This window comes from Falco punctatus, assembly GCF_963210335.1.
Source record: "Falco punctatus genome assembly, contig: scaffold_99, whole genome shotgun sequence".
Taxonomy (NCBI): domain Eukaryota; kingdom Metazoa; phylum Chordata; class Aves; order Falconiformes; family Falconidae; genus Falco; species Falco punctatus.
The window spans coordinates 102193-118924 of NW_027660322.1; positions in this window are offsets into that span (position 1 = coordinate 102193).

A 16732-nucleotide genomic window follows, 5' to 3' on the forward strand; every position below is an offset into this window, starting at 1 on the left:
GGGGTTGCAGCCAGTGCTGTAGTATTACAGCAGCAACCCAGGAAATGCAGAATATTTACTCTTCTGGCAGCCAGTAATGTGTGTGTGTGTGCTGGAGAAGCAGGCACAAGGCTGGAGCCAGCCCAGGCCGGCTTGGGGGATTGTGTTTCTGCTTTTGGTTGTTTCCCTGCCTCCACTCTGGTGTCTTCAAACTGGGTTAATGCTTATGCTCTGCCAGAGGTAGAAACTCCTGTGTGACAACTGGGCATGAATATACGTAACTTTTCACTGAGGAAGTTTTGAAGACTGAGATTCTAACACTTTGGGTTGGATTAAGGCTCGTAGGAGCATTTTGGACAACTCGGCTGATGCCCGAGCTCTGAGGGCCCTGGCAGGTGAAGGCAGCTGGTGGGTACGTGAACACCGTGCAGCCTGTGCTGTGCACTGCGAGTCGATGGTGCAGAAACAAGGGGAGTGAGTGGTGTTTAGGGCTGCTGGCAGTGTCCCTTGTTCCATCTTGGTGTGAACTTAAAGGGTGGATTAACAAATTCTTGCAGATCAGCAGAATGGAGGTTACTGGTCTTATGCTTTTTCACGCTGCCCAGGGAAGAGTCACTGTTCCTGGAAGTATTGAAAAGGCACATAGACGTGGTGCTTAGGGACGTGGTTTAGTGGTGGACTTGGCAATGTTAGGTTTATGGTTGGGCTCAATCCGAAGGGTCTTTTCCAACCTAAATGATTCTATGAAATGCGGTCCAGGTGCCAGAAAAAGAGTAAATAAAGAGGGAGTTGCAAATCTGCAAAGCTAGGGTAGCTGAGATCAAATGCTGGGTGAGGCAGCCTGGAAAGGGACAATAGTACTGTAAATACTTCAGGCAGGAACCAGAGTTACTGTAAATGATAGTACGTGAGGCTAGGGAATCTCCAGCAGACCCTTGGAAGTGAGCTTGGTTGCTCTCACTGTCAGCTGGCAGCTGAAGTTTATTGAAAGAAATAACAGGAAGGTATAACATGAGGCTCCTATTAATTATCTCGGCTACGGTAGAGCTTTTGTAATAAATTGCAGGATGGCAGAATCAAAGTGATAAATTAGAGGTGGACTGGAATATAAAGGTGACAGGTGAGGCTTCCTGCGTAGCAAGGCTTGATTTAGAAAGCACTCAACCACTTAGCAGCGGGCTGGAGGGGCAAAAGAGTAGTCTTGGAAAATCTGCTTCTCCTTTCCTGGCTTCCTTGAGATGCTGTTGATATGGTAATTATAGGTAAGCAGGTGATTTCTAAGCAAGAAATGTGATGATGCTACTGAAGCCCGACCAGGGCAAGATGGTTTAACTGAACAAAATTGTTCAATAGCATCCTGATTCTCACTTTTAACGGATCTCCTTGTCTTGCTCTTCCAGCAAAGTGTAATAGAAAAGCAAATTAAGCAGTTGCTCCAGAGAGAGATGGTTTATCTTTGCGGAAGCAAGAAGAGGATTTATTGTGTATGCCAAAGCAAGACTGAGCCACCAGTCTGTGCTCCTACCAGAAAAGCCGGGTGTAGTGTGTTGTAGCGCAGTGTGCGGGTCCATCCCCAGCCTCTGCCTGGAGAGCAATCGGCTGGTGTCAGACCGGCTCAGAAGCTGGTACTGTTGCTGCAGCACAAGTGACGTGGGGTCCTTCGAAACAGGAGCACTGGCACGTGGCATGGTGACAGCTGCAGGATCTGTATGGACGGAGCTGTGCCTTTCTGTCAAACTGCCCTTTTTCTCCTAGTGGGCATTAAGGATTTTGCTGTTCGTTCTTAATTTCCTGTCTTGTTTGAGCACAGTATCATCAGAGAGCGGTTCAGTTTCGTTTATAGAGGGAAGCTGTTGGACTTGCACACAAAGGGATTTGGATGCTTTAGGGCCATATCTAAGTGCTCTCATCAAAGTGTTCCTCAGCACAGCTTTTGCCAAGCTCACGGGTGCTGAAGGGCCACTCTGTGCCTGCATTGGTTGAGCTTTCTGACTTTTCAAGACATGAAGCCCTGCCTTGTGCCTGCACATACTTTGGCTGTATGGCCCTAGCCCGTATCGTGAGCCAGGCAGTGTTCAGAGGTTAATACTGCTGCCCTAAGGAGAAGAGGTGCTTTTATTTATCCTTAATGTAGCTCATGGCTAAAACACTCGCCTGGGAGCAGGATGATCCTGTGCAGACCCTTCTTTTCTGCCTAACCTGACTCAAGGAATCTCTGTAGTAGCTGTGAGCCCACATCATGAAACGGATCCTTTTCTGTCACCTTGAAGATTGTCCTGATCTTTTTAATTTTTTTCTCCAGAGGCTCCTTATGTGCTGCACATGAGTCATTAGCTAAAAGACTTTGTAACCCAGGGAGCAGAGCCCCCCCAGCCAAGGATTTTCCTTAGCTCTCAAACATCCTAGCTGCTAGCCTGCAGATCAAGCTTTTTCTCACTTGCTTTCTGGAGGCAGCATTGCTAGGAGATGTGGAAGTGATCTTGTTACCGAAATCTCAGAATGAAGAACTTATCGACACCAATGTGATGTAGATAAGCAGACACTTCTTTATTAACGGCCAGGTGCATCAGCGAGTCCTCTCATGATCAACGCACACCAGATCCCAAAATCAGATTCCATATATAGAACTTATTCTTACATATTCATTAAATATTCATGCATAATCATAACATTTCCCGTAAATCATTAACCTACTCTCCTCCTATATCCAATTCTGCGCAGTAGAGCTTAGAAAGGTCTAGAAGTGGGTCTAGGGTATGATTTGGGTAGGTGGTATATGAGTCGGTGGTCACGATCTCCCCCTGCCGGAATTACCTTTTACTAAAGTTCACGATTTCTTGGCAGGCATCTACAAGCTATTCCAGTCGACTCTCCCCAGTTCCCATTCATCTCATATTCTGACATTTCAATACACCTCTGCATACAGAAGACTGGTTAAATACAAAGAAACCTTTCAACCCTAAAGTTATTACCTAAGTTTTAACAATGAGCCCCTTCTTCTAGCCTTGGTACAGGACGTACAGAAGATCTCATAACAACGTTTACTGTGCAGCTATAAGTTTCTTATAAGATTTTTTCTTATCCTTCTATATTTTAATTTTATTAAATTATTTTATAAAATCAATCAAATAAAATCAATCAATCTTAACTTATTAACAAATTGATAACATTTCCCCCCTTTGAAAGTGTTGAAAATCATTATTTCAATACTTTAACATTATTCATATATCTTTTGTTTCAACATATTTTGGTAATGGATCATGTCTTGGTGAAATAGTTGGTACTTCTCTCATAATCATACAACTGACTGCAATTCTATTGGTAAACTGTTTCTTCAAACATGCATATACTAGCATGCTCATCAAAAAGACAACTAGTAACAGAAACAAAGTCTTAATTATAGATTGTATCCAAGAGCTCAAATTCCATCCCAGTTTGTTAAAAATTTTCCCAAGCCAATCTTCTGACATATCCTTTTGAATTATTTCAGTTTCTTTTTCAATTTTTCCCAGTAGGTCTAGATCATGTTCCACATCCTGAATAACATTTGGAATGTGGATACAACAGTGGTCCAATTTATCCTTGAGATATTCACACACTCCATGTTCTTTAAGTAGGAGCATATCTAGTGCCATTCTATTTTGTAAAGTCATTCTGGAAGTTGCCTGTAGTTGTATATTCAATTCCTTAAACCCTTTTTTGGTAACATTTGCTAATTTTTCCACTTGACCAGTTAACTGATAGAGCCATGCTCTGTTTCTATATGAAGCTATAGAATTTAAAAGTGATTCCAGTGCCCAGCCAATTTTCACTCCTGTAGATGGTTCATTCCAAATATCATCATTTATCCCAGATCTCTTTTTCGTTTCAATTCTAAATTCTCTAGAGATCCTATAAATGGCGATTTCTTCCAAATTGGACACAATGTTGGCATGCCTAAAGTGATTTGTTTCACCTTACCATCTAATGGTAAGTGTGTTGTCCAGGTTCCATCACTTAATGGCCAAACTAAATGTCCTGGACTTCAAATAGTAGTTTTACTACAACTAAACAAAGTTCCTTTCCTAACTGTAAAAGTGCTGGTTAAATTGAGAGTGTTCTTAAGACCTCGACAAAAACAACCATATTTTAAAACAGTGGCCTACGGAGGAAGTCTTTGGATTACTAAGTCTGCATTACTGCAATCATACACTTTTTCACATTTCCACCATGGCACTATTTTATTTTCCTTCTCTCCCGATGAAGTTGACCTATCATTGACCCAGGGTAATACTGAAAAAACTTTTCCATCCCAGGTAAAACACCAAGAAGTTCTTGCCATATACTGAAAATGGGAAAATATGGACATAGACCATATAGAGTCCCGTTGTGCTACTAATTGGGTACCTTGGCCAGTTTCATTACACTTCCATTCCATGACACTTCTGCTCATATTGGTTTTAAATTGTTCATCATAGGAACACGATCCTAACTGGGGATTTGGACCCCCAGGAAGAAGAACTCGAGTTATGGCACTAGGTCGGGATCCTGTGATAAAATCATAATTCAGTAGTTTTTTACAATCTGTTTCTTTACCTGGTGACTTCCACTGTTTTCTAATAACCTTTACTTGTTCATACCATTGAGTTACTGGCCTTTGTTCACAATATGTGGTTTCATTTTTATGTTCCAGATTGGTCAGATTCATAGTTAAAATTCCCCATGGAATAGATTCACCTACTGCCCTCAGTATTGGCAAACAAGCAGTGATCTGCGTGACATTTTGTAAATTGGCAAATTCTTTAATCAATCCTACCATCAAATTTTCCTCAGCCATTTGTTTGGGAATTTCAATCACTTGTTCTGTTTCTACTTGTCTTTTTTTCCTGTCCACCAAGCCGGCCCATGATCCCGCCAACACTACCGACCAAAATAAAATCCAATATAAAAATTAGACATGTTTCAGTGTCAATTTTAAAGTCTCTGGGTCACGATTGACAATCTTCCATGGAGTAGGTGCTTTCTTCACTCGGGTATAATGTATCCAAGCATCTGATTCTGCTATCTTGATAGCTGTAAAAGTGGTTAACAGTATCTGGAAAGGTCCTCTCCAGCGCTCCTGCAAAGGTTCGGAGGTCCAGGTCTTCACATAGACATAGTCGCCTGGTTGGAAATCATGCACTGAATTTTCCAGGGGTAAAGGTCTATTCCAAATTACTACACTCCAAATCGCGGCCAAAGTTTTCCTTAGAAAAAGCAAATAGTTATACACATCTTGTTTTCCTTTTACATGTATGTTTAGATTTGGTTCTAGAGACTCATATGTTTTTCCATATAATAATTCATAAGGACTGACTGAGGTTCCACTCTTTGGCTGTACCCTGATTCATAATAATACCAATGAAAGTGCCTGAGGCCACTTTAGACTGGTTTCTTGACAAATTTTACTTATTTGTCGTTCCAAAGTTTGATTCATCCTCTCCACTTTTCCGCTAAATTGTGGTCTCCAAGACGCATGCAAATCCCAATTAATACCCAATACTTTGCTAACACTTTGAACTACTTCAGCAACAAAGTGTGGACCTCTGTCAGAGGAAATTCCAATAGGAACTCCAAATCTCGGAATTATTTCTTGTAATAACCACTTCACAACCTCTTTTTGCTTGTGTGGTGCGACAGGGAAGGGCTTCTGGCCATCCTGTAAAAGTATCAACTCCTACCGGGATGTACTGGTACCCATTTTGTCTAGGTAACTCTGAAAAATCTACTTGCCAATAATCTCCAGGTTCTGTACCAGACTTCAGCCTACCCATTTGAACCTTTTTCTTAATCACTGGATTATTTTTCAAACATACTTCACACTTTGCAGTTACCATTTTAGCTATTCCCAACATCTTAACTGATATTACTTGCTTTCGTAAAGATGTTACTAAGGCTTCTGCTCCCCAGTGACATTCTTGATGTCTCTCTCATCACAAGAGGTGGAATTACTACCTGTCCATTAGGAGTTATCCACCATCCCCCTAAGTTTTTCTTAGCATTTAATAACTGACCCTATTTGTCATCTTCCTCTGAATATCTCGGTTTTTCCCTAGGAAGGGTTACTGTTTTAGAAGGAATTATTGCCATTTGCAATGCTTGTTTCTTTGCTACCTTTTTTTTTTTTTTTTTTTCTTTTTCTGTTCTATCAGCTAAATTATTCCCAGCTATTATTTTTGTATTCCCAATCTGGTGTGCCTTACAGTGCATGATTGCTACTTGATCTGGCTTTTGAACTGCTTGCAATCATGGTAAAATTTCTGTTTGATGCTTAATGTTTGATCCTTGAGAGGACAATAACCCCCTCTCTTTCCACAAAGCTCCATGGACATGCACTACCCCAAAGGCATATTTTGAATCAGTCCAGATATTTACTCTCTTGTCTTTGCTTAGTTCTAAGGCTCGAATTAAAGCGATGAGTTCTGCCTTTTGGGCTGATGTGGTACCCGCCAATGCTCCTGCTTCTATAACTGTAGTCTCTGTTGTTACCGCATATCCGGCGTATCAAACTCCTTGTTCCATAAAGCTGCTTCCATCAGTACACAGTTCCCAGTCTGGTCTCTCCAATGGCACATCCTTCAGATCTTCACGACTGGAATAAACATACTCGATGGTAGCCAACCAATCATGTTCCAGTTGTCCTTCTTCCTGTATGGAACTTAAAAACACTGCAGGATTTACCAGGTTAGTTGTCTTTAGAATCACATCATCCTGTTCAGTCAATACCACCTGGTATTTCATCATTTGGCTGGGGGACAGCCAATATCCCCCCTTCTGTTCTAGGACAGTTATCACCATGTGTGGAACATAGACCGTTATTGTTCTTCCCAAAGTCAATTTCTGAGCTTCTTGTATGAGCATCACTGTTGCTGTCATTGCTTGAAGGCAGTTTGGCCACCCTTTACTCACTGTGTCCAGTTGTTTAGAGAAATATCCGACTGGTCGTTTCCAGCTTCCTATCCTCTGGGTTAACACGCCCAGTGCAAGGTGTTGTCTTTCATGTACAAACAGCTGGAAATCTTTGGTTAGATCCGGCAGTCCCGAGGCAGGTGCAGACATTAAGGCACGTTTCAACTCAACAAAAGCCTTTTGTTGTTGTGGGCCCCATACAAAGGGAGAGTTCTTTTGGGCCTCGTACAGCGGTTTAGCTATTAGCCCATAGTTCATGATCCAAAGGCGACACCACCCAGTCATTCCCAAAAATGCTCTGAGTTCATGAATATTTCTCGGCTCAGGTATACCACAAATAGCTTCTGTGCGATTTTTTCCTAATTGTCGTTGTCCTTTTGAAATCTCAAAGCCCAGATATATCACAGTCTGGCAGGCTATTTGGGCTTTCTTCCTGGATACCTTATACCCATTTAGTCCCAGGAAATTCAAGAGGTCAATAGTCACCAGTATACAAGTAAATCTTTCTTCTGTAGCAATCAATATATCATCCAGGTATTATAAAAGTAAATACCCAGGTCTTGGTTTATCCTGTTTCCAGATTTCAAGTTCCTTTGCTAATTGATTTCCAAAAATAGTTGGACTGTTTTTAAATCCTTGGGGTAATCTAGTCCATGTCAGCTGCATCTTTCGCCCGGTTTGAGGATTTTCCCATTCAAAAGCAAACAGTTTTCTGCTTCCCTTTTCCAAAGGTATACAAAAGAAAGCATCTTTTAAATCAAGCACTGTAAACCACTGATAATTCTCCCTCAATGCTGTTAACAGTGTATAAGGGTTTGCTACTACAGGATAAATATCCTTAACTATTTGATTTACTGCTCTCAAGTCTTGTACCAGTCTATATTCACCCGAGGGTTTTCTGACTGGTAAAATAGGAGTATTACACTCAGATTAACATTCTTCCAAAATTTTATACTCCAAAAATTTATCAATCAATTTCTTCAATTCCTGTCTCACTTCTGATTTGATTGGATATTGTTTAATTCTCACTGTTCCTGCACCTTCCTTCAAATCTATTTTAACAGGTTCTGCTAGTTTCCATTTACCAGGAATATTTGTTTCCCATACAGTAGGGATCACTGCCAAATCCACCTCCGGTGGAATTTCTTGTTCCTTTACTTTTTCTTGTATCATCAGGATTTCTCCCGGTTTTGACTCAGGTATTTTCAAGAAAAGTTCTCCTTCGTCAAAAACAATTTGTGCATTTAATTTGGATAACAAATCTCTTCCTAAGAAGGGTATTTTGGTACATACAAAAATTCATGTGTAGTTATCTTATTTCCAAATTTCAAATCCAGGGGTTGCAGGAATGGCCTGTTTTTGTTCCAATTTTTCCTTTACATATATTTAATAAAAAAAATGTCGCTCCTCTATCCACTCCCAATCTCACAATTTGAACAACACTTTTTTTTTTCTTCCACTTTCTTATTATCAGAAGTTATAGCCATTACCAAATTATCTCTAATAGTTAGCTTACATTCATCCTGCCAATCCTTCCTTTGTCTTACATAAAAGAACAAATCCACATTTGGCATTTTATTCCATTTCCCTTCTCTTTTACAATACAGCACTAACTGCAAAATAGTGTTATAATTCAGTGTCCCATTGGTGGGCCACTTTTCCTGATTTTCCAATATATACAAAGGCCACCAATTATTACAATACTCGATCATCTGGCTCTTTGGCAAATCCTCATATAAATCCCCCCAATGTGCCAACAAACATCCCAATGGAGAATTTTTCAGGATTTTATCATTTAACACAAGATTACCCATGCTTTTACTTTTAAACAACCGAGTTAACTTAGTTGCCATGGTGTAATCACTCACAATACAATACACAATTATTCAACTCTGTCACTCTGATCTGCGGATCCACACTCCACACTCGCTTTCGTGCTCAACTGCACGTCTCACCCTTACAGCCCCACTCACACTTTCCCACAGTTACTTTAAACAAACATAAAACACAATATTGTACCTCTTAATTTTCTTCTTAATACACAAACTCACAAAAACAACAAAAAACCGAAAACCCCTTCTAACTTCTTGTTAGAAGCACTACCTTAGAGAACACTATAGCATATAGTTTCTCTTGTCTACACTTTTGTCCAACCCTGCAATAGCTTTCGCTTATGTCTTACGGGCAGACTCCTAGGCTTCCACTTCCACAAGGATCCTTTTAGTCCAACCCTGCAATAGCTTTCGCTTATGTCTTACGGGCAGACTCCTAGTCCTACCCTGCGCAGCTCTTTCACCGCGTCTGACAGGCAGACTTACTCAGTGGGACTCCATCCCACTCCTTACCATATACTTATTATAGTGGGTTTCCTACCCACTTCCTCTAGTGCACTTACTCACTTACTTTAGTGGGACTCCAACCCACTTACTACAATTAGAAAAAGAAGTGTCTTACCAAAAATCCAGGGAATGTTGCGAAAAGCCTTACAGATCGGGGATCGATGGGTATCCCCAAGAAATCCTCAGTGCCGGCTGGAACCGATCAGGTCCCCGACTCCTCCGGTCTCCTTCAGTGAGGTCCCATCTGGGTCGCCAAAACTGTTACCGAAATCTCGGAATGAAGAACTTATCGACACCAATGTGATGTAGATAAGCAGACACTTCTTTATTAACGGCCGGGTGCGTGAGCGAGTCCTCTCACGATCAACGCACGCCAGGTCTCAAAATCAGACATCATATATAAAACTTATTCATACATATTCATTAAGTTCATACATACATATTCATACATATTCATACATATTCATTCATGCATAACCATGATATTTCCCATAAATCATTAACATATTCTCCTCCTATATCTGATTCTGTGCAGTAGAGCTTAGAAAGGTCTAGAAATGGGTCTGGGGTACGATTTGGGTCGGTGGTATATGAGTCGGTGGTCGTGATCTCCCCCTGCCAGAATTACCTTTTACTAAAGTTCACGATTTCTTGGCAGGCACCTACAAGCTGTTCCAGTCGACTCTCCCCAGTTCCCATTCATCTCATATTCTGACATTTCAATACACCTTCTACATACAGAAGACCAGTCAAATACAAAGAAACCTTTCAACCCTAAAGTTATTACCTAAGTTTTAACAATGGTTCTAGCCCCTTCTTCTAGCCTTGGTACAGGACGTACAGAAGATCTCATAGCAGCTTTTACTGTGCAACTATAAGTTTCATTAAAAATATTTCTTATCCTTCTATTTTTCAATTTTATAAAATGATTTTATAAAATCAATTAATCAATCAAATAAAGTCAATCAATCTTAACTTATTAACAAATTGGTAACAGAAGGATAAGATTGGATGTGAGGAAAAAGAAGTGTCCCTCTGAGGGTTACCCTGGGATGCCAGGGTTCACCCAAGGGAGCCTGGATCAGCCAATGGCTTTGAGTTTCAAGGAAGAAGCAGGGATGAGTGCAGAGACATCAGTGAAGGCAGACAAGCAAGGGTGTGAGGGCTGGGTGGGAAGGAAAGAAATGTGCCAACCGCCAGAGTGGAAAGTGATACCAGCACGGACAGTGCAGGGCAACTTGCAGTGGAGATGGCCCAGGGCTGCAGCAAGGCTGAATGGCCCCACAGGGGGCTGAGGCCTTTGTCCCCCTGGCAACGGCAGTTGCCCATGTCATCAAGGCCTGTGACAGGAAACTTTATTGGGAGGGACTTATGTTCTGCACTCCAAGGGCTTGGGGGTCAGGGCTTGGCCTTTCTGCTTCATCAAAAAAATAATAAAATAAAAAAATGGATAATTGCAGTATTACAAGCACTGACACAGTACCTTTGCCTACCTGCACTTCTGGCCTCTATTAGCTACCCTAATGAGTCCATGGGGACACTTTCTCAGTAACGGCCCTCATTGGGACCCATTAATATTTGAAGGTATTTTCAGTATTGCTTCTGACTTGCATTCCTTCAGTGGTTGGTTCAGTCTTTTCTCAGTAGCTCAGGTTCATGGCAGGAGCCCCCAATGCCCTAATGAGGTGTTTATCTTTTTGTCATTTCCTTCCAGTCTTGGAGACCTGTGTAGCTAATTGAATCTGTCCCGTTCTTGTAGATAAGAGAGAGGAGTTCAAAGTGCACCTGAAAATTATTAATTTTTATTTCATCGCTTATATTTTGCTACTTTTTAGGTTAGAGGAGAGGTTCTAGCAGCATTCTCCAACTTATAATGAGGCAGAGGTTCTCCTGAGGAGGTCTGGAGTGGTAGGAAACGCTGTCCCTTGAGGTCTGACACAGGGTGGACAACCTTGCTCTGAATGTCCCCAAGCCCACCCTTTTTCTCATTGTCCCCGGGGACTTACATTCCTTCTCCTTACATCAGACTTCTTCCCTCCATTCTGCAGGTGGGTGCTACAGCTCCTTTACATCGTCTCCCACCTGTTTGCCTTAGAGCTCTGGGTGCACACCGATGCAGATGGATCTTTCGTATATGCAAGCAATGTGAAGCATGATCAAGTGTCATAAATAAAAAAACTCACTCCCCACTTCTGTCACCTGAGAGGGTAACTGTCCAGGTGGATTTCCCAAGGGTAAATGTTGGGGTCTGCAGCGGGTCTGCAGACAAGTTAGTTGACTTCAAAGACTTAGTCGTGTACCTTTAAGACAGCCACAAATTGTCAGGTATGTAAATGGGATGTGAAGAATCGGAACTTAGAACCGCAGCATACGGGCACCTACAGCAACAGCAAAGAGCAAGCAAGAAGAAGGACACAAAATCCTATCAGGGTCTAACACCTGCACTAAGATATATAAATAGTTTGTATAAACAATAAAGGCCATTTTGTCTGAACCCAGCCACGCAGACATAGTGTTTCTTTTAAGTCCACCTCGACTTGCATCACCACAGGTAAATCACACCTCGCAACCTGACAGCCTGCAGTTGTGCGTGAGGAGCTACAAAGTGGATGTCATTTCCCTCAGCTTCAGCAAAACTCTGGCCATGATCTCCCTCAGTGTTCTGCCCCAGTGAGGCCATGACACTCTCGGTGCGTACGTAAAGAGATGGGTAAAACCCCAGCTGGATGGTCAGGCTGAGAGAGCAGTGGTGAGGGGCTCACACCCCACCTGGAGGCCCCTGGGACATACTGGGGCATTGTGGGCAGCACAGGGGACTCTCCTGTGCCCTGTGCAGTTTAGGAACTGTACACATGACCCAGTGGAGGCAACTGCCACAATGTCTGGTGATGGCCCTGAACTCGGAGGCCCATTCCTGTGCCCTAGGGATGCCATCCAGGGAAAACCTGGCAGGTGGGATGGCTGCCCTGTCAGGCTGCACAGATGCAGGACGGACCAAGGGCAGAGCCTGCACCTCCCTCGGATGGACTAACACCCTGCAGCTGCAGGGCCTGGGACCTGCCTGGCTGGGCAGTGTCTGTGCAGAAAAGGCCCTGGTGGTGCTGGGGGACAGAAGGCAAAACACAATCCCAGCCCGTGACCTGGTAGCAGAGGCAGCCAGCAGTGCCCTGGAGCGTATGAAGAGGTGCCTTGCCAAGAGAGTGAGGGAAGTGATGATGTCCCCATGCTCATCGCCCATTACACCATGTGTAGACTGCTGTGTTCATTTTTGGGCCTTGACTGGGGAGGGACTGAGGCAAGAACTGTCTCAGTGCCTCGAGACAGGACCCATAACAGCAAGGAAGCTGTGTATGACTGGGAGTGAGTTCAGTGAAGAGTCACTGAGATGCTCAGGGGCTGGAACACTTTCCTGGGAGGGGAAACTGAGGGCAAGGCCCTTGTTCAGCCTGCACAAGGGAAGGCCTTGGGAGCCTCCTAGTGACCTGCCAGTCCCAACAGGGAGGTGGTCAGGAGGATGAAGCCAGTCTTGGAGCTGTGGTGCCTGACAGGAATGTGATAGGCAATCGTCAGATGTGGAAATAAGAATGTTCTTGGCAGGAGATAATGCAATGACCAGCCTCCACATCATGGGATGCTTGAAGCTGTAAACAGAATGGAAACAAATGCTCTGCTTGGATAGTATGAACTTCTTTGCTAAAAGTGGGGAGGTGGAGGAATCTCAGTGCTTTCTGGTTCCTGTGAAAGATTTAAGGCCTGTATGAAAGGAGCTGAAGGTAACAGTTTTGCTCCTCCATTTCAGTCCTTGACAGCCAGAACCTGCTTTTCCTTCTCCTCCTCCTAACAACTGATGAAGGGATGAGAAGTAAGGAAGCAGAGAGGCCCTAGGATTTAAAGGGTCATAGTGCCATTTCATTGGACACCCCATCAGGAATCGAGTGGGAAAATGAGCCTTCAAGGCCAAAAGAACAAGGTCTATGGACAGGCAGTGCTGTGTCTAAAATGTTGCCTGGAGACCTGCAGATCTACACCATGGATCACGTTGGAGTTGAAACTCCTGCCTGGCTTCAATGCCCTCCTGGAACCATGGAGAAAGCTTTAGGTGGAGGCCCAAGATGAAGCTGGTTAGGCCAGGAAGGCATAGGGATGCTTTCTGGTCCCTGGCCCCACGGGATCCCACCTGCCAGGGCCCTCAAAAGGCCAGGTTCTCATTCCCTCCTGTCCCAGAGCTGTGCTTTGCTGACCTCCTTCTCCACCTAACTGGGGATCAGGGTCACCACAACTTCACACTCACTACAACCAACACTGGCACTGGTCTTCACATCCTTGAGCAGCTCTTCCTTTTTGGAGTGCCAGGTCCAGGCAGGCATCAGACTGGATGGGCTGTTTGAACATGGGGAACTTGCCCACAAGGCCCTGGACTGTTGGCATCCTTGCTTGCCTGTGCAGTGAATACCAAGGAGACTGATTCCTCCAGAAAAGCCAGACCCTGTCATCCACAGATTGCCTCAGAGCATGTGAAGAAGACATTGTTCATTCCTCACCCTGACCGTATGACCTGTAACTCTGTCCTGGCTTGGGCTAGCATGGAGTGCATGTTCTTCACACAAAGCTTTTGCTTCTCCTATTGAACTTTGTCCTGACCTGTGAGTTTTCTTTGCAGACTCTCCGCCATCATGCTGAGCACGTAAGAGGTCAGTGAGCAACTGATTCTGGGTGTTTAGGCTATGGCCAGGGTCAAACCACAACTAATTCCTACCACACTGTCATTCTTTCTGGTCTCTCCTTTGATCCACACACAAGCTCTCACCCAGCCTCTTTGCCTGTCCAGTACAAGAGCTCCATGTATCTGAGCTGCCCTGACATCACACAGAGCATCCCCCACTCCTCATCTTTCCCGTAGGTCTCCCCTACAGACCTTGTGTCTTGATCCACCACTAAAGCTGTGGGAGCTGTCCTGCCTCTCCTCAGTGCTTACGGCACTGATGTCACAGCTCTGTGGTGGCACAGGGGGCTCCTGCTGCCCACGCCCCAGGTGGTGGGCCCTGGGGCCCATGTGGGCTGCAGCACCTCAGGTGTGGCACCAGGGCCAAGGGCAGGCTTGTCACACGGACACCGGTACCCAGGGATGGGAGCCCTTGTGTGGGAGGGGTTTGCTGCCCAGCAGAGGATGCTGGAGGGGATGGCAGGGGGCAGCAGAAGGAGGAAGGAGATTACCAGCATGAGAGCAAAGGCTGCAGAGGCCAAGGCCAGATGGCAACAGTCCCTGGGGACAGGTACTGGCCCAGAGGGGCTGCCAGGAGTGGGCAATGAGGGTCTGTGTGAGAGAAGAGCAGCAGACAGAGGGGGACACTGGCCTCTGTCCCCTCATGCCATGGCTGGTGCCAGCCCTGGGGCTGACTGGCAGTATGAGACCCCTCTCTGCCCTCCAGCATCTGCTGTGCCCTTGTGAGAGTCTTTGGGATGAGTACCCAGAGCCCTGCAGCCCCCTTTGGGTGGGCAATTGCATGGGGCCAGCCCAGCATGGGCTGCTGTGTCTGCCTGGGCTGGGGAGAGGGCAGGGGAGGTGGGCAGAGCTGTGGGGGGGCTGGGCTGGGAAGGGCCTGGGAGAGGAAAACACCAGTGTAGAGCTCAGCTGTGTGAGTGTGCATGGTGGGGTACAGAGCAGGGTGGTCCTGGTGCAGACCCAGGGGTCGTGCTGAAGGAAGCAAGGCACCAAAGGAGAGGGCCTGCACTGTTTCATGCTCCTTGGAGACCCCAGGGAGGATGCAGCAGGGAAAATTTCCCTAAGAAGTCCCGAACACTTCTCATTTCCCTGTGTGGTCCCAGCCCCAACAAGGGACCTTTGCTGCATTGTCACATCTATCCTTCTTGGTGGCTTAGTGAGACCAAACTCCATTGCCATTTCCAATATAAAGTGATTCATTTTCCTACTGACCCTTCTTACACACAAGTGTCCCATAGCTCTTGCCACAGTTGGTCACTCAGCCAAGGCCGTGATCAGAGACTTCCAGCCGGATCATGTGCTCATGGCCTTGTTTTGACAAATATTGAAACAGGCCAAGGGTTGCCATCCCAGCAGCTGCCCTGGGCCCAGCGCGCCAGCCTTTCACTCTAAACGATTCCTCAAATAAAACCCCAACTCTCTCAGCCCCTCCTTGTCCATAATGTGCTCCAGGTCCCACCCATCCTTCTGGCCTCTTCAGGACCTGCTCCAATCTGCCAGGGTCTTTCTCTTTCTGGGGAGCCCCATTTTGGGCACAGCAGTCCTGATGTGGTCCTGTGGTGGGTTAAACTTGGCCTGAAGCCAACCAGCGCCCCAGCTGCTCATTTACTCCCCTGATTCAACAGGACAGAGGGAGAAAATAAACCAGCAACGTTTGTGTGTCAAGATAAAGAGAGGGAGATCACTTACTGATCCCTGTCATATCCAAAGATGTGTTGTCTTGCCAATGATTAATTTCTTACCAATTAATATTTTTTGGATTGTGAGATACTATGGGAGGAGAAACAATGGGTGGTAAAGGCTGGCTTATTCTGGGGGCGTCACTCTCCTTGGTGTTCACTGCACAGGTAAGCAAGGATGCCAAGAGTCCAGGGGCTTGTGGTCAAGTTCCCCAGACCCAACAACCCACCCAGTCTGATGCTCGTCTGGACCTAGGTCTCCCCAAAGTGGAAGACCAGCTCTAGGGATGTGAAGACCAGTGCCAGCCTTGGTTGTAGTGACTATGAAGTTGTGGTTTCCTTGATCCCCAGGCATGTGGGGAAGGAAAGCAACACCCTTGCTGACCCTAAGCCTGACCCTGACCCTGACCCTGACCCTGACCCTGACCCTAACCCTAACCCTAACCCTAACCCTAACCCTCTAACCCTGACCCTGACCCTAACCCTCTGACCCTGACCCTGACCCTGACCCTGACCCTAACCCTAACCCTCTAACCCTGACCCTGACCCTGACCCTGACCCTGACCCTAACCCTAACCCTAACTCTGACCCTAACCCTCTGACCCTGACCCTGACCCTAACCCTCTAACCCTGACCCTGACCCTGACCCTGACCCTGAACCTGACCCTGGCCCTGACCCTAACCCTAACCCTAACCCTGACCCTGAACCTGACCCTAACCCTAACCCTAACCCTGACCCTAAACCTGACCCTAAACCTGACCCTAACCCAAGTCCCACCAGCAGCACTCGAGCCTTCGAGTCCTGCTGGCGGCACCCATCCAGCCCTGCCAGTGGCAGGTGAGATAGCAAGTGCCACCAGCAGCTGACAGGGCACCAACTTCCAGCACCAGTGATGGAGGCGTCCAGGCATGAGCCAGCAGCACTGGGAGCCGCCGGGATCTCCTGGCGGGAGGACACCTGCCCCATCTGCTTGGGTCCCCTTGAGGGCCCCGCTGCTGTGGATCCGTGCTGGCATGCATTCTGCCACGCTTGCATCCAGCACTGGGCTGACACCACCGTCGCTGCCACCTGCCCCATCTGCCGG